Raw genomic sequence first — 19,224 nt, forward strand, 5'->3', positions numbered from 1 at the left:
TTATAAAGCATATGAGATTGGGTAGTTATAGAGAGAGGAGGAAATGAAGAAAAGGAAGGAAGTGAGGTTTGGTCTTTAATTGGGTGCTTTTGATGACAAGCAAACTCAACTGCCAGTTGTCACACAAGCAGAATGTGTCTCCCTTATGCCAAGAACACATCTGTTTGGACATTTGCACATAAACACACACAGATTCTTTCCACAGACATTTTCTGCCCAGCTACTCTGTGCCAAGCACCATGCTGGCTACTAGGAATACAAGAACAGATAGTTTATGGTCCTGCCTTCAAGAGGGTCATTATCAAGACTGTTGATGAGGATGCAGATGTGTAGCAAACAATCTGCCACAGTTCTATAGGTGCTGTCATAGAAATACCTGTATAGTGTGTGTAAGGAGCATTAGTAAGACATCACCCTACAGTTACTATTGAGAAAGTCAAGAGAAAGTTTCCAGAGATGATGCCCAACCTGGAGCTTGAAATGCAAATAGAAGTTAACTAGGTAAAGATCTGAGTTCTAGTATGGGGCAGAGGGTAGCAACAAGGGCATTTGAGGTCAAAGGATCAGCATGGACAATATCTCTTGAGCAGCCAGTGGATGCTCTGTAAATAGTTCAGCACAGCTTGTGAATGGGGCAAGGCTGAAGCAAGTGGGATACAGTGAGAGGAGAGACCAACTCAGGAAAGGACTTAGGTACCTTGTGAAGGACTTTAAACTATAACCTGTAGGTAATGGGAGTGGCTTTAATAGCAAGAATGTGTTGTCTCACAGTTCTAGAGGCCAAAAGTCTGAGATCAAGGTATTGGCAGGATAGCTCCTTTTGAGGGCTGTGGAAGAGAATCTGTTCTATCACTCTCTCTTAGCCTCTGAAAGATTTCTGGAATCTTTAGTGTTCCTTGGGTAGACACATCACTCCGATCTCTGCCTTCATGTTCATATAGCAGTCTCCCAATGTGCATGTCTACCACCAAATTTCTTCTTTTTATGAGGACACTGGTCATATTGAGTTAGGGGCCTACTCTTCTCTGGTATGACCATATCTTAGCTAATTACATTTTCCATGACTTTGTTTCCAAATAAGGTCACATTTTGAATTACTGGGGTTTAGGACTTCAACATATGAATTTTGGAGGAACACAGGTCAGCCCGTAACAAGAAGTCATTGAAGGGTCCTAGGCAAAATAATTTTAAGGTAATTGAATATGACTCGGGCAGACATGAGGGACATGAACCAAATGGCAATTGTATCCGGCAGCTTTTGCTGTGTAACAAAAAAAATCACACAACTCCAGTGTTATCCAACAATAATCATTTATTGATTATACACCTGCAAGCTTCAGCCATTTTGATCTGGGTCAGACTGGGTGAATATGCTTGTACCAGCTGAGCTTATGTATACATCTGTTGGTTTGCTGGGGACTCTATTCTAAAGTAGGCTTGTCTAGTGGGCTTTGCTATTGCCACATGTTTGTTATTCTCCTGATAGAAAAGCAAGCCCCAGTGTTGAAGAAGGTCCATTTCTGTACTCTGCTTGTGTCATACCTCCTAAACATCCTATTGGCCAAAGAAAATTACATGGCATAGTCCAGAGTCCAGAGGCCAAGACAATCCCTGACCACAGTGGGAGAGCACTGCAAAGTTATATGGCAAGGAATGTGGACATAGGCAATGATGGAGAATTGGACTGAATGATGAAGTCTAACCCAAAATGCAAGTGGAGGTAGAGATGTCTCATAATAAACATGGCAATTCTGAGGAAATCTGACATGATTTTAGTTCAGTGGGAGTAGAGACAGCAAAAGCAACCAAAGCAAAACCTGTAATTGGCCAGAAATTCCTAAACAGGATTTCCTTAAGGCTTACTTTGAAGCTTTCCAAAATGAGCTATCACTTTCATCCCTCTGTCCTTGTCACATCCCAAGCTTGACTAGCTCCACCTACCCAGAGACTCTGCAAGGTCACCATTCCCCTCTGCCCATCACCTCAAATGCCTCAAAGGAATCACAACATGCAATTATAGAAATCTTGAGGCCCCCTGAATGAAACAAAAGAAAAAATCCCCCAAAACAAAAAACTGATTTCAATATCCAGAAACCTCCAACATATAAGTCTTTCAGAATCCTTTTCATTTAAAATACTACTAGCTTTCCCTAGGGCTTAAAGGGAAATGTCTTGGGCTGGTTTTTTCCTAACGTCTTTTGGTTCTCTGAGCATATTTGTATTCTGGGAAGCTGAACCCTGTTTAGGGGCTTGCACTTTTAAGTCATTCTATCTAGACTGCTCAGCAGAACTTCAAAGATAACTCATCTCATGGCAAGACAGCAGCCTAGCACCCAGGGGAGACAAAGCCAAAATCAGTGCCCATAACCTTCTGTTCTCCCTCTGAATGGCTTGACAAGCCCTCCCTGACAGGTTGCCAGCATTCATTTTTACAGCATTCTCCTTTAAGGAAAGAGAATTTTACAAGTTCTTTCTTTAATATCTAGGTAGCTGCATACTCCCATCTTTGTTCACCACACTGCCTTCTTTTTTGGGTGCCTGGATTATAGCAGAAGCTTAATGAATGCTAATTCCCTTGTACTTCATTTTCATCCCTTTCCTCATTTCTTTTCTATTAGGATCATCATTTTCTGCTTATCTTTTTTCTTATAATACGTATATATACAGCATGTGTGCATATTTATACATACTTGCATACCTATGCATGCATATACACATGCATATCCTGTACTCTATTATACAGAGCCTAAGGTCCCCACTTGGAAAGAAGTGCAGTCAGAGGTTCTCAGCCACATCTGCACTAGAGTAGCAAGCAGAGTTCAAATTCTTATGGGAAACTAATTACAAATTGTAGAGAAATGCTGAGGCATGTACTATACAGGTTGCCACTGTGTCCTCTCTGAAAATGGGAAAGGTTTGGGGAGCATTATGTGGTGTTACATGGTTACAGGACATGATATCTTTCTCTATATACCACATGTTGTATTCACACTGTCAATAGGAAGGTAGCAGTTACACAGCTTCATTGCCTCTCTTCCCAGGACGGCTCAGTGAGAGTGTAGGAAGCCAATTAGTAAATTTGGGGAAATCCATGTAAATCAACTTTGAGTTATAAAATTCAAAGATGCCATGATTTACAAAAGAGTTCTATTCAATTGTGTCTATACCAGTTAATCAAATAGCTATGTCTGGATACAAAGGCTTTTGAGAATTAAGCATTCTTTATAGCTTGAAGAATTAGAGTGCCTTATTAAAATTGCATTTTTTTTTTACTTTAAGATATGTTTTATAAATGATAATGACCCTTTAGATGTAGGAACTTCATTTTTACTTCAACCTATGAAAAAACATGTAACACCACTATGTGTTAGGCACAAAGCAATATGATACAGACACTATGATCCAACAGAAGTGTTTGTATTTTGAAGAGCAGAGCATCCTATTAAAGAGTAAATGAACATATGCAGCAATCCCTTTCCCTAGACTTGGAGTCCTTTATTGCTTTAGGGTGTGCACATCAAGATACTGTAAGCCCTGTCTCTTACCCTGTAACGTGAGCACTGCTAGGGGATATTCAAGATAGACATCAGCACACAGCAGTGTAGCCCAGAGGTCTTACCCAGAGCCATCCAGAAGACTGCCTACAGACCCCATGATCCCACTCAGATAAATTTCGGCCTGCCTCCCACCCGCTTCCTCCCACATTCCCTCACCCCCCAGGCAGGGCTGGGAGCTTGCTATCTGGGGCAAACTCCAGGGTGTTCCCATCAGCTGTATTTACCTTGCTTGAAGCTAACCTGAAAAACCATGTACTTCTATAGCATCCCTTTTAATTAGAATTTCTCCTTCCCTTCACATCGTTGCCACCAAAAATTATTTCCAACAGATACACATGAGTATATGATATGAATGTAAATAGTTAACATTTACTCTGCGTTAGCATGTACAAAGTACTTATCTCATTTACTTTCTACTTACCGTTCTACCTAAGAGGTAGCTCTTATTGTCACTGATTCCCTTCACGCGTTGAACAATTTTTTGAGAGCCTAGTTTGTGCCAGCCACTGCTCAAGGTACCGGGGATACAACAGTGAACAAAAAAAGAATTTCTATTGAGGAGCTTCATAATAGTCAAAATAAATATGCAAAATATATAGTGCAGTCATGGTAAGACATAAGGCCAATAATAAAACAGGGAAGGGAGCTAAGGGTATATGATGTGAAGGCAGGCTTATAATATTAGATTGGGTAGCCAGGAAAGGCCTCAGCAAGGTGGTATTTGAAAGAAGTAAAAGAGGGAACCATGTGGACATTTGGGGCAGAGCTATTAAGAAATTGGGAATAACAGATACAAAGGCCCCCTTGGGCAGGGGAACCAATGTGGCTGGTATGGAGTGAACAAGGGAGAGTATGAGCAAAATAGCAGAGCAGTGAGAAGATACAGGTCATGGAGAGCTGAGTGAGGTGGGGAAACGCTTGACACCTTTAAGTACAGGCATGTATGTACGTTTTAAAAGAAAAGAAGTGTCAGTTGTTAGCTAGGGAAGACTGCAAGAGAACAGGTTTGGGGGGAAGATTATGAGCCCAGGGTTGACTTGTTAAGTTTGGGATGTGTGTTAGTCAAGTAGAGCTGTTGTATAGCCAGTTGGACATAGAATTCTGGAGTTCAGAGGACAGGTCTAGGAGAAAAATATGGTTTTGAGGGTCATCAGCATATGACTAACATATAGAGATGATATTGCATATCATATAGAAATGATACTGAGAACATGAGACTGGATGAATTTCTAAGACACTGATAGAGAAGAGGTCCAAAAATGAATCCCAAAGGTACTTCAATGTTAAAAAATCCAAAATCAGCAAATGAGCCTGAAAGATAATAGATATTAGGGAAAAAAAAAAGGAAGGAAAGTATGATGTCCTAGAAGTCAAAAGAAGATTATCTCAAGGAGCATGATGAATTATACCAAATGCTGCTGAAATTTCAAGTAAGATGAGGAAAATGAACATCATTGATGATGAACATCATTGATGACAGTGATAAGAACCATTTTGTCAGAAAGCCTGAGTAGAATGGATTCAAGGAAGAGTAAGAGGAAAGAAATTGGAAACCTCCTGTATCAACAAGTCTTTCAATGGAGTTTTGCTGAAGGGCAGCAGAGAAATGAGGTGATCACTGGAGAAAGAACTAGGACCAAAGAAAATACCTTTTGATTTTTAAGGTAGGAGAAATAACATACTTTTGTATGTTGAGGGAATGAAACAGTAAAGAAAAAATCATGTATTTGAGTTTTTGCTACGCTAATAAGCAGCAGATTTCAAATTTTTGTAGTTCAAACCATTTTGCCTCTTACTAAATATCATTTGGTTAGTAGATGGGATACTGCCAATTGTGGGGCATCATTTATTCAGTAAACCTTGAATGGGTGGAAGGAAAAAACGAATGAATGTTTGGCCATCTTTATTATACTTTCAGCTAATTCAGATAATAAGCCATTTATTTTTTATAGTATTTGATTCTGTTATCTTTGAAAATCTACCAATTTCACTGCATTTTAATATTTTATACAAATACAAGTTGGGATGGACATAGATGTTTTCATGTATTTGCTTTTGAAAAGCCAGATTCTTTGTCTAGCATTTATGGGCAAACAATGACATCTTCATTATAGCACATTCTTTCCAGATGCTTATTTTATTTCCATTCCTCCCAGATGATATTTATGGTGTTTATCGCCATTGAATGGAAAGGCAGCAATAATCCAAGTTTAAATTTCCAATAAAAGAAGACAATGAGAACCAAATTATATGTTCTGTGCATGACTCTGAAAATTCAAATAAAGGATCTGGAATATGGGGGGAGCAAGGTATGGTGGGAAGCACAGCTGGCCGAGAGTCTAGAAAACTGGGTCTTGCCCCCATCTCCGGTACTCATGGTGGGGCTCAGATAATTAATTTAACACACATGAGTTTCACTTTTCCCATCTGTAAAATGAATGGTTGAACTAAATGACTGGTTTTTAAGGATCATGCTCTAGACCTAATATTCTTTGACTTGACATGGAGCATAAGATATGTGTCTGGTTCCTTCTCTTAGACTACAATTGTGTAAAGATTACTTGATTAAAGACTGCAATGCATAGAGATGAGAGGCGGAATTAGAGTGTCATTTAACTTGCAACCAAATAACTGGGTACACAATTTCAATAAGTTGTCAAAGCAAATCCCAGGATGAGGCAATCAAAAACCAAAGACCCTGGTTCATACTGAAGTAAAAAGGTTCACACTGAGGTTATGACAACTACAACTCAGCATCTCAGGTTATGACTTAAGAACCTTCCAGCTTTTTAATTCAAACATGGACTAGTTGTGTTCTAAGAACTACAGTGGTTGTATGGCCAGCACCATGCTGGAAGCCAAGGAGACAAGGGCAGATAGCCCATGGTTCTTGCCCTTTGGAAGTTCTAAAATAGCAGGAGACATACACATGTGTGCAAACATATATATGCATATGCATGCATGCACTCACATGCACAACCAACCACATGTGGCAGATGCCAACATAGAGGGATGCACAACATCGCATAGAAAACCAGAGAATCGAGTTGCTTACTGAAGGCAAGGTTTTCATGGGAAGCTGATTTTTGGGTTGGATGTTTTGGAGTTTGGGTATAGGGTTAATTAGGATATTGTCATTCAGATTTCATGGAGAATAAAAGCAAAAAGAATAGAGTATGCAAACATATAAAACTAATAAAGAGTTTGAAAGCAATTCTAAGCGAAAAGAACAAAGCTAGAGGCATCAAGTTACCCAATTTGAAACTATACTGTAAGGCCAGTAACGAAAACAGTATTGTAGCGGTACAAAAATGGACACAGAGCAATAAAACAGAATAGAGAACCCAGAAATAAAGCTGCACACCTACACTCATCTGGTCTTTGATGAGGGCAACAAAAATAAGCAACGGGGAAGTGAATCCTGTTCAATAAATGGTACTGGCAGAGCTAGCTTGCCACATGCAGAAGAATGAAACTAGACCCCTACCTTTCACCGTATTCAAAAATTAACTTAAGATGTATTAAAGATTTAAATGTAGGACTTCAAACTGTAAAACCCCTTCAAGAATACCTGGAAAATATTATTCTGGACATCACCTTTGGGAAAGGATTTGTGACTAAGTCCTCAAAAGCAATTGCAACAAAAACAAAAACTGACAAGTGGGACTTAATTAAACCAAAGAGCTTCTGCACAGCAAAATAAACTATCAACAGAGTAAACAGACAACCTACATAATGGGAGAAAATATTCACACATTATGCATCAGACAAAGATCTAATATTAGAATCTATGAAAGACTTCACGAGCAAAAACAAATAACCCCATTAAAAATTGGGCAAAGGACACGAACAGATGCTTCTCCAAAGAAGACATGCAAGTAGCCAAGAAACTTATGAGAAAATGCTCAACATCACTAATTATGCAAATCGAACCATAATGAGATATTATCTCACATCATTCAGAATGGCTATTATTTTTAAAAAGCAGATGCTAGTGAGGCTGTGGAGAAAAGAGAACTCATACGCTGCTGATGGGACTGTAAATTAGTTCAGCCACCATGAAAAGCAGTTTAGAGATTTCTCAAAGAGCTTAAAATAGGACTACCATTTGAACCAGCAATCTCATTACTGGGTATATATCCAAAGGAAAATGAATTAGTCTACAAAAAAATCATGCACTCATATGTTCTGCAGCACTATTCACAATAAGAAAGACATGGAATCAATCTAGGTGCCCATCAACAATGGATTGGATAAAGAAATATACCACGGAATACTACACACCCATAAGGAAGAATGAAAACATGTTCTTCGCAGCAACAAGGATGCAGCTGGAGGCCATTATTCTAAGTGAATTAACACAGAAACAGAAAACCAAATGCCACATGTTCTCACATGTAAGTGGGAGCTAAACATTGGATACTCATGGACATAAAGATGGCAGCAGTAGATACTAAGAGCTACTAGAAGGCAGTGAGGAAAAGAGTAAGGGTTGACAATACAACTATTTTGTACTATGCTCACTACCTGGGTGACAGGATCCATTGTACCCTTAACTTCAGCATCAGGCAGTACACCCATGTGAAAAAACTGCATGGGTACTCCTTCAATCTAAAATAAAAACTGAAAAAAGAAAAGCTTGACAAGTCCCAGAAACAAAGAGGTAACACACTGTGACTAGGTCCCAGGTTGCCTCCAAGAAGTAGATAGGGGTGGGCCGCTGGTACAGGTTAGAGAGCAGTGAAGGGAAGCTTGTGGAAGACAGCTGAGAGTGAAAATGGAGAGGTAAATCTAGATGGACCTTTCAGTGTCTCATTGTGCTCCGCTTGGGAGAATTCAAACCTATGAGGGTCATAATTGGTTAAATCTTTTAGGCATAGTGATAATGATAATAATCAGATTTCTGCCTTACAAAGATAACCGTGATAGCATCATTGAGGAAAAACAGAACAATGGATCTTTTGGGATTCATAGTATTTGTCTCTATTAGTGGTTTTAAGGGTTAGTTGTGAGCAAACATGATAAGTGACTTCTACAACATAGATCTCAACACTCACCACACTTCCTTTTAGTAAACTGTGTACATATATGACATCTAAATTTATCTGAACCTTCTGTGACTCCAGACATATTTTTGTCCTGTTTAACCTGTTAGGATATCGTGGTCTATATGAAAAGTTTATGGAAATTTACCGTCTGGTTTTACCTTGAACTTAAGAACTAGATAAATTCTTTCTGAATTAATAAACAAATTAATAAGGGAATGAATTATGACCATTAACATTCTAAGATAAAAAAAATAGAGAAGAGAAACAATATATGCTAATTAGTGGTTTTATTTAATTCGACATGATGCATTCATTTAAATTTAATGAGATGGATGCATAAGGCAAATGTCTAGGGTAATCTTGAGATATTGAAAGAAAGATCAAGCACAATTCCATTACTTGTGTGTTTCCTGCAGTGTGTCTCTGCCTTATTGATTTGCATTACAGTGATTTTTGATTATGGTTTTGCACATATTTTTCTATTTCTTTTAACAAAGGCAGTCACGTTCCATCTCAGTAACCTGTTCCAAGGCACAGTGGAGAGAGAATGTCATGGGCAACAATGCCCCTGCCTCCCTGGCTTCTGAGAAGATAAAAGATATCTTCATAAAGGATAGAATTGCCTTTTTTATTACTCTAATTACATTTCTTTTGTCAAGATTTCTACCACTTTTCTTTTCTCCTTCATTCAAAATATCTTTAAAAATATCATCCTAGAAGGGTTGAATTTATAAATGATGGCAAAGTGTTTAAATTTCCCCTTAGCTAAGCTTGTGATTCTTTTCAATGAAACTCATTATATTGTATAAAGGACATTTAGTAGTTCAGCTAATACGTGTTTTCTTTTCAACGCTAATGAGAGTGGAGCTCCCACACCATGGCAAGAACACAGTGTACTTGCAATGCCTGGAAAGTATTATTTCCCTACTTGAGAAGCCTTTACTCCACAACCAACATGTATTATAGTAGGCACCACACATAGATATTTGGCACCTTCAATAGTGGGTACCCTCTGTGTCCTGGGTACTGGGACCCAGAAAGAAATAAAGATAAGTAAGCCATCCATGCTTCTCTTTGACAATTTTTTATATAAAATGTTTTCTCTGACAAAGTTGTAATTGGACTATAACTTCTCAATTAAGTCTATCCTACTCACCCACAAATCTGTTTAGCATAACATATAATTGCAGTTGGAAATTTTAAGTCATGAAATCAAAAAAGTTCAGAGATAAGGGGGACCAGAAAGATAAACTTTCGAACTCAGAATTTTATGGGAGGAAACAGAAACCCAGGAAAATTCAATGACTTTGAGGGGTCGGGCCAGTTTTCCAACCCAGGGTCAACCTGGAGATGGGTCATTGCTCAAGGCATATGCACTGTAAATTAAAAATACACAGCACCTGCTTCTAAAAACAACATTTGGTATGTTTGTTATATATTGCTATGTAACAAATTACTCCCAAATTTAGCAGCTTTAAACAACAAACTTATATTATTATTTCATGTAGTTTGTGAAGTCCTGGAATCCAGGAGCATCAGCTTTGCTGGGTGGTTTTGGCTCAGGGTCTCAGGAGGTTGCTGACAAATTGTTAGGCAGGGCTTCCGTGTCTCGAGACTTGGCTGGGGCGGGGCTGGAGAATTCTCTCCAAGAGCTTCATTTACATGGCTGTTGGCAGAAGACCTCAGTTCTTCCACCTGTGTCCTCCATAGGACTGCTTGGGTGTCCTCATGGTGTGAAAGCGTACTTTGCCCAGAGCAAGTGAAACCAGAGAGAGCAGGGAGAAAGAAGCAATAGTTTTAATTAACTATTCTCTAAAGTTATTCGCTGTCATTTCTGTCATATTCTATTTGTTAGAATTGATTAGCTAATTGGACTATGTAAAGGGGAGGGTAATTAAGCTCTACATTGTGAAGCGATGGTGGGGGAGGGGGTGTCAAATAATTTGTGGACATTTTAAACTACCAGGAGGCTCGATGCCATTTTTGGAAGTAATTGCTTGATAGTGCTTTTAATTTCGTATGTGGTTGAATATTTAGGTTTTATGCTTCTTCAGTCAATTTTGGGCATATGCACATTCTAACTATTCAGGTTTTTAAAAATTTTATTATCAACAATTGTTGAATACTATATTGTGTCAGGCACTGAACATATATGTTTCATATTAGTTATCCTTATTAATATTCACATAAAATCTACAAGGTAAATACTATTATTAATCAGATATCATAGTCTTAGAGAAGTTAAGGCCACACAAAGAATAGAATAAGGCACCACAACTTATTGTTGTTTTAATGTCCTTTGTACGTATTTGACTATAGACCTTTTCTTACAGAAAAATTACATGCATGTATTTTCCCCTTTTATTAAATTTATAAAACTTTACATATTATCCTGATTATTTTAAAGTTACTTACACGTTCTACTGTTTTCTCCTTTTATCACTAATCCATTCTTCCTCCTCTCTTTGGGCTTTCTGTTTTTCTTCCCTGTCCCCTTTACAGAGGAGGATGAAGGGAGCCCTGTCCCTGCAGATCACCACTCTCCTCCATCTTTTTATTTCCCTGCTTTACAACAACCCTGAGAGAGCCTTAATAGGTAGAGCCAAGAAGAGTCTTTTCTTTTTGCAACAAAGTATTGGTTCTGTCTCATCATCTATCTCATCTCATCATCTCTTTATCTTATGACAGATATATTACTCCATTTTGCCTCTGCTGGCTTGCTTTCTTCAGAATTCATCAGCGTTCTATGTTACTAAGAGTACTTGAATGATGTCATTGTTGTTTTATTCCATTTCTCCATCACTGTCATAAAACGTTCTGTATCAGAGTCACCTCCCAGGACTATGTCTCTACCCAATAGACGATGTCTTGGTGACATACTAATTTACCTTTAAATTTCTTGCTAACAAATTTCCAAAGTCTTCCCTTAATTTTTCTTACTCATCCCTCCAAGCCCTAAAGAAAGTCTACTTAACTCGTTTAGCCTTTTCTAAATATTAATTTTCTTTATTAAATTTTCCCCAAAATCATAGTTTCATATTCTTTTTCACTACGTAGAGCCCCAACTCCTTAAAAAAAATAGTGCTCTCTCTGTCTTAATTTTTCGCTTTTAGAAAACAAGAAATCCATCATCAATGCTTAGATACCAACATATAAATTTATATGATCCATGTCTTTCTATGAATGGATCTGATTCAATGCATAATGGAAAAATTTATCTGAATGGAATTTAGAAGATCAGCTGGCCTGGTACCTGCTTTGATGACATCCAAGACAGATGGTTGCCTATTATTGCCTTAAAATTTCTAAGGATGGTAATGGCATAACCCCCTTTAATGGCCCATTACAGTTTTATCACCCTGCTTGATAGGTGTAAGTATGAAGAGCTTCAGTCTCATAATGGCATTTTAGAAAGATAAATGGAAATTACTATAATTTTTCTACTCATTTTAATTAAATTTTATTGATGCAACACAGAAAACATTTAAGTTTGAATATGTGTGCCTGAGCATGTGTTTGTTAAAGAATGCTGCCAAAGTTAAGGATGCCGTTTCCTTAATGAGCTCGGAAGATGCAGCAAATGTATTTAATAAAACATTGAATCTTTGCAATTCCTTCAGAAAAGAAATTGAATTGCTTCTGGAGGTACAGCTCAAAAATCCAAAAAATCCCATCAGTGAAGATATGATTTATAACTCTGAATAAAGTACCCCAGAGGGAAATCTAATAAGTGAGAACAAGAGTTTAGTTTTAGGAGAGTCACTTAATACAATTGATCTGGGTTACATTGAAAAAGGATCTGATTGGAATCAGCGGTGACCAATCTCTTCTTAAGGGAGAATAAAAAGCCGTTATGATGGACCTGCCTCAACAGTGAATACCTGGGTAGCAAACTATTTCTGTTATATTTTTCCATTGATTCTAAGCTGTTTAAAAAAATAAAAAATAAAAACAAAAAAACTCTAAAACAGGTTTCTTTTCCTTGTTGGTGCTGTGCCTTGCTTTGTGCAAATTAAATTTTCAAGAACAAACTAAAAGGGAAAAGATACCTGTTGAAAAATAAAGGAATGCTTCTGTTGGGAAAGAATGTCTAACCTTGCCTTAGTCATTGTAGTATATGAATTAACATAGTTCTTTTCCCCTAGAGATCTGTGAACACATGATCATTGAGATTCACATCTGGAGAAAGTGTGATTTGGGGTTTCCAGGACAATTACTTCATACCCCAGCCCTTGACTTGCTTTCTCTTTCTGATGATGTTGCTCTGATGATAGTATGGGGGCCTATAACATAGGACCGGGATAGAAGACCTCTTGGCCAACTAGAAACAGACAGGCACACAGGCATCAGAGCTAGCACTTGGAATGAGTCCTGGCAGAGTTTCAATGCTCTGAATTCTGACACAACAGGTTTCTGGATGGTTAATGTGAAGTTCTGTGAGTAGTACCGAGGTCTTCCCTGGGGCCCCAAGGGGAATTATGTCTTAACTTTTTATTTCCTTATACAGGTGTTCTTAAATGGTGTTCTGCAGGCTGGTGTCATAGTGATCCATTTTTATGACACTGTCTGTACTCATTTCTGGCATAAATTAATAATTTACAATATCCCCCAGGGAAAATACTATTCTTCCCCTTTGTACTGATTTACTGTTTGGGTTTTGGCTTGCTTTTATATTAACAAGTTGAGGTCTATAGGGGTCTTTTGCTTCATCCAAACATACAAGAGACTAAAAGAGTTTGAGACTATCTAACCTTCCAGTGAAAAATAGTCTGATTTTAAGTGAACATTTTTTCCTCATTTGGTCCTGCCAAATGTTTCATGTAATTTCTGGGCTGTTTGTAGGAATTGGATACACTGGCCTGTAGAATAAGGCAACACCACTCTTTAATGATATTCCCTATGTTCTAGGCAGAAAACGCCTTATTATAGGCTCCAGAATTTTCGCAGACCTGAGGCCCAGGCAACCCAAAAGAAGGAATTTGAATTTTGTCCATAATTGGGATTTAGACATGTAGTGATGACATATGTGTGAAAGGGGTTAATGAAAGAAGTCAGACACAGGAAAGGATAACAACCTTTAAGAGGAAAATTCCTATAAATAGAAAGGAGTTTGATATGGCCTGAGGACCAGCATCCTCTTGTAGGACACCGTGAGAATGAACTTGGTCCTCCGAACCCACCTGCCTGTTGGCATCCCTGCACTCTGAGAAGGGGAGCACTAAATAGTAAAATTTTGTGGGGAGTAAATTGTTTCCCTGGGAACACAAGTGACTCTGCTGGAGCCCACCCCATCCCCAGAATGCTGAGTTGTAACTTTGAAAGAATTTGAGTGGATGCTCAACTCTAAGGGATCATCTCTGAAAGAACTGGAAACATGAAAGTGAAGTACTTCCCTGCTGATTGAAGAGAAATAAGTAGCCAAGACCAGGAGACAGTCAAATATGGAACTTAAGCTGCCAGAGGCAGAAAACATAACACATACCCCAATGAGTGAGGCAGTCCTAAAATTGCAGGTGGCAGGTGGCAGCAGTGTAGGTAGCAGTGAGGAGGGAGAACAGGCTGCAGCTGGAATCCAGCAAGGGCAGGTTGGTGCACACAGCTGAGGGTTGGTCAGCTTTGGGCTCTGGCAACATGTGCTACCCAGCTCCCTCCTCTTGGAAACTCCTAGAGCAGTAATGCTCAACCCTGGGAGTATGTTAGAATTTTTTACAAATCCCAGATATCTGGGCTCCGTGCCCAGGATTTCTAATTTATTTAGTCTGGAGTGGGACTTCAGCTGCAGTATTTTAAATTCTACCTAAGTGATTCTAATGAGTGGCCGGAGTTGAGCATCTAGAAAGACACCAGACACTGGATGGGGAAGGGCTGAGGTCCTGTCATTTGGCAGGTGGGTTTTGGATTCAGCACATCAGAGCCAAACTGTCCAAATGAGTTCAAAGGGAAACCACATGCTGATGAGCTTGGGACTTGGAACTCTAGAGAGTTTTTAAAATCTTGCTGGCCGGTGGGTCGCCCAGAGATTCTGATCTAACTGGCAGGAGTGCAGCGTGGGCAGCAGGATCGTTTCCAGCTTCCCAGATGGTTTTCAAGTGCAGCAGTGCTTGAGAACCAGTGGCCTAGGGCACAGTAATGTCACTCATGAAGATCCGTTTGGGGAGTCCCATAAATATTTAAGAGAAAAGAAAACTCTGCAAGAGATTTTATATTCTGTGTGAGTAGGTGGAGTCTTAGAACTATCAAGATTTGGCTATTTGTATAAATACATTTATATTCGCAGGCAGGATGTTTCCAAGACATTACCCAAATAAGTATTCCCACAGTTCTTAGATCTGGGAAGGCAGTCCACAGTCAAAACCAAAAGGAACAATTGGCAAGCTCCCTTCTCTGGTGACTTGCTCACCTACCTGAAGCTCACAAATGGAGGTTTCAATTTAAGATTCACAGATACGTTGTAGTAATTGCAGCATGCAAAACTGTTAGGCTACATAAAAAATGGGAATCTACCTTCACTTCTTTGATCTTTAACTCAGTAAAATACAAATTTGGTTAATACTTATGGACTAATAGTGCCAGCTAGTGAAAATTAATACCTTTGACCCTCACAATAACCAGTGAGGTAGGTATTATTGACAACTATTTTATTGATGAGGAAGCTAGGATGCAGAGAGAATAAATAATTTACATGCGCCTACACAAGTAAATATAGGTGGAAAAATGGGACTGAAACTGATTCCAAGGCCAGTTCTTTTCCCACCTCACCCGGCCACCTTTCTTTAATCTCTAGTAAATCAAAGTATCCTCCAGCTCACCTCTCACTTTCCAGTTTTAGTTTCATATAGTAACTTTATATATGATGCATTTCATGAAATACATTTGGAAAATTACTAGGTATAGAATCTATAGGAACTTTGCTTATCTATTCTATCCTATACTATGCCATAGATGATTCTAGAAAAAAGTAAAATTTCTTCACTTTTTCCCCACCTACAATTATTCGGTGTCCCAAAAAGTAATATCTTCTCATTGTTAATTCTCCGGAGGTTTGAGAGACTGTAATCAGATCTCATCAGCAGTGTTTCTAATTAGCATTCTCTACCATGTATGAATTAGGAGAAAAGTTACCTTGTCTGTTTCTTAGAAACTGTGGCTAAGGTACACTTTGATAATTTTCGGGACTATGTATAGGTGGAACGTTTTATATATAATGGAGTAAAGGTGTAAAGAAGAATCAAATATATATTTAAAGTTATAATCAATGTGCAAATATTATACATATTTGCATTAGGAATTGTGGAATCTTAAACATTCTCAAGAGCATTCATCTTAGATTACTTTATTCCACTCACCAAATCCTCCCCCAATGAAAAGCACCTTTGTATCTTAAGTCATAGTACTCTAAAATCTCTTATCACCATAAGAAGCGTATTCAACTGGTTGGTAATAGATAAAGAAAACCCTATTTCCAAAAGTGCATTTTACTACTTAATTTCAAGCAAGTTACACAATGTTCTCCAAACTTAAACAAACACAAAATAAAGAATGTACATTTACTGATAATGTTCAACTGGACATTAAAATATACTACTCAGATATCTTTGGCAGAAAGGAAAAAGATATTATCTGACTCCAGGGTTCAGCTTTCCTATATATCTTTCTGTTCAGAAACAATATATATTAGTGGATTTTGTGATATAGAAAATATTCCAACTTTTCCAACAGAACAGTAAAGTGTTTTAAGGTGTCTTTAAGACTTGTTCCAGTCTGTCTATTCATCAGTAGCTTAATTTTACTTCAACTTGAACATGCCTTCTTGGTGCTTTTAAGTGATTCTTTCCTGAATATTTTCTTTGGTCAAGGATTATGATTTAAGTGGCAACATACAGGAATTAGGTATCAGATCTCCTTTTAAAAGAATGGTTTAATTTCTGTTGTTCACCAAACCATGTATATGATTCATGCAATCAAAGTTACTTTTTCTATTACTTTTTTAAAGGCCTCAACCTTGGAATTCTATTTGGGGAAAAAATGCTTGATTTTAAGTTACATCAGAAGCTTCAACTTATGCCACAGAGTACAAAAAAAGTGACTGTTTTTTAAGGTTTTTATTAAAAAAAGCAAAATGTTAGGTGGATAGTTTCCCAATGACTTCAATAAGTGTTGTAATTCAAAGAAAATCTCAAGCCAAACAATGTATTTATCCAAATACATCTTTTTGATCCCGATATTCAGTATCTCAACTGGTTTACCAGTTTCCAGATGTCAAGCCTAGCACCCACTTGGGTCATTAAGAAATTATTAAATCTACTCTGTTGGTCAGCACATGAGGCTCAGGTAGGTGCCAGGCCCCCCGGCTCTGCCCCACTGCCACTTCCTGGGAATAAACCCAAATCGTGAGTATCAAAATGCCCATGAGCCAGTGGTCTGCCTGCTAAATAACTCCATTTGTATCCAAACAGCATCATTGCCTGACGGTGGAGAGTAGCAGTTCCAGGGTTCTGGGTGAGGCATCTAATGCAGGGGGCTCCAGGAGAGAGCATTTAGCACAGGAATGAGTGTCAGACTTCCGGGAGGCCATTTTGAGGAAACCGGTATAAAATATTCACATTGTACAGTTCATAGAACTTCATCATCTCACTTTTTTAACTTTGACCTAGGTGAACAGAGAAATGATTTGATTTGTAGCTTCGCTGGGTAGAAGTTTCACTTTATTTAAAATCATTTTAGAATTTATTTTCAAATTTTGAAAAGTACCAATATATCCTTTTTTATATTCCTTTGATGTCCAGATTTGCCTGATTCATGAAACATTATTATGTTTTAATTACTATAAATTGGTCTTGAGTTTCAAAGTATCATCTAATAACTGGATTAATTTTCAATGTATAAAATGTAGGCTTTCTTCCCATAACTGTTTTTTAAGTGAAATCTGGGAAGGTGATTATTATACCCACTTTTTACCATATGAAATCTTTAACAAAAGCATTCACCATAGCTTTGTAAATTATTCCAACTTGCAAGTTATGACTCAATTTATTCATGGATGCTTATGTTGGAAACTGCATTGTATTTTAGACAACAGGTTAGGTGGACTAAACCTAGAAATTTATTGCATTATAGGAGACATCTACATTATTATTTTCTGGAAAATGTGCATAGAGCTTTTCATAAATCTTCACCTCATTAACAAAGAAATGCCATTTCACTTTAACTACAAAGACCTTTCCCTGACAGAGGCACATTTGCAACAATGGCCTATTTAAATTCTTTCTCTCTCTCTCTCTCTCAGACACATTTTAAAAAATACCTTTACCTCCAAATGATTCTGATATATGATATTTAAAGATTCAGGGGTTTTTTTTATGGTTATGCATCAGTAACACAACAAAGGTCAGCTTTGCTGTGTTTCGCATTTGGTATGCTCATGTGTCTGACTACTTCATCTATGTGGCCTCACTTACTGCATTTTTTCAGATTTTTGTGTCTTCATCTTTTTTGAAGCCTTTTCTACTGCACTGGATCTATGACTTTCGGAATTATTAGTACCTGGTCCAATGCCTTCCAGAAGTCAAAGAATACAAATACTGAATTTTCCTGTGTGTCTTGAGGTCAGTCTTCATATAACCTCAGCATCTGGGAATTAAGGCAAGGAAGAGGACAAGCACTAGACTTGGGAGCCCTGTATTCTCAGCCTGGGTCTACTCATGCATTTGTGATGTGTCCTGGAGCAAGGCCCCAGGTCACTGTGAGCCAGGGAATGTCAACCCCATGAGAGCAGGGACTTGGTCTGCTTTGTTCACTGCTATATTGCAGTGTCTAGAAATGTGCCCAGCATATGTAGGTCATCACTTTTTATTTGTGAGTGAATAAATGAGTTGCAGTGTTCTCTATAAAGGCCCAGGCCCCCATGGGCAGTTGGTGAAGATCTCCATGAGTCCTGCTCCACTTAGGGCCCAGACAACATGGGATTAAGTGCTCTGAGGGGAGTAACATATTTCTCTGGGGTTATATAACAAAGAAACCTGACTATTCAGGGCATCAGAGAAGTCTTTGAGAAGAGACTCTTTGGCTGAGGCCTAAAGAATCATTAGGTGTGAACAGGCAAAAGACGTTGGCAAGAATGAGAGCACTGCAGGCAGAGGCCTCATCACAGGAGAGATCCTGGCTCATCTGAAGGACTGGAGGGCCCTAGCATCTCTAAAGTGATTATCTAAGTGAGATATGAACCAGAATGCATGGATATATCATTAAACATAGGGTTATAGGGCTGGAAGAAATCCCATTACTCAAACTAGCCCATATAGGCTGCCCACCAGTTGAAAACTCAGGCCCAGAGGTCTCTGAGCAAGTTCTGGACCTTAAAATGAATTTTCTTTTCTTTTTATATTCAAGTTTCATGCTTTTTATAAAAATTCAAGTTGTACAAAAGCTTGTAAAGTAAAATTTAAGTTTCCCCACTCTAGAAGTAACTGCTATATTAGAGATTGATGTATATCGTTTTAGAAGTTTTTTATCCATTGATATTTCTAAACAAAATATGTGATTAAACTATACATTGGTAGTTGTCAAGCTTTTTGATAACAGGACCTCTTTACACTTCTAGAAACTACTGAGGCCCCCCA

General features: G+C 38.2%; 1 protein-coding gene across 2 annotated transcripts in view; it reads left to right on the forward strand.

The window, feature by feature from the left end:
• Nucleotides 1-19,224, forward strand: part of SLC9A9 (solute carrier family 9 member A9) — a 579,933-nt gene that overhangs the window by 288,518 nt on the left and 272,191 nt on the right. The window lies entirely within an intron of this gene.

This window comes from Sapajus apella, unplaced genomic scaffold (genome assembly GCF_009761245.1).
Source record: "Sapajus apella isolate SASKATOON/1434 unplaced genomic scaffold, GSC_monkey_1.0 scaffold4, whole genome shotgun sequence".
NCBI lineage: Eukaryota > Metazoa > Chordata > Mammalia > Primates > Cebidae > Sapajus > Sapajus apella.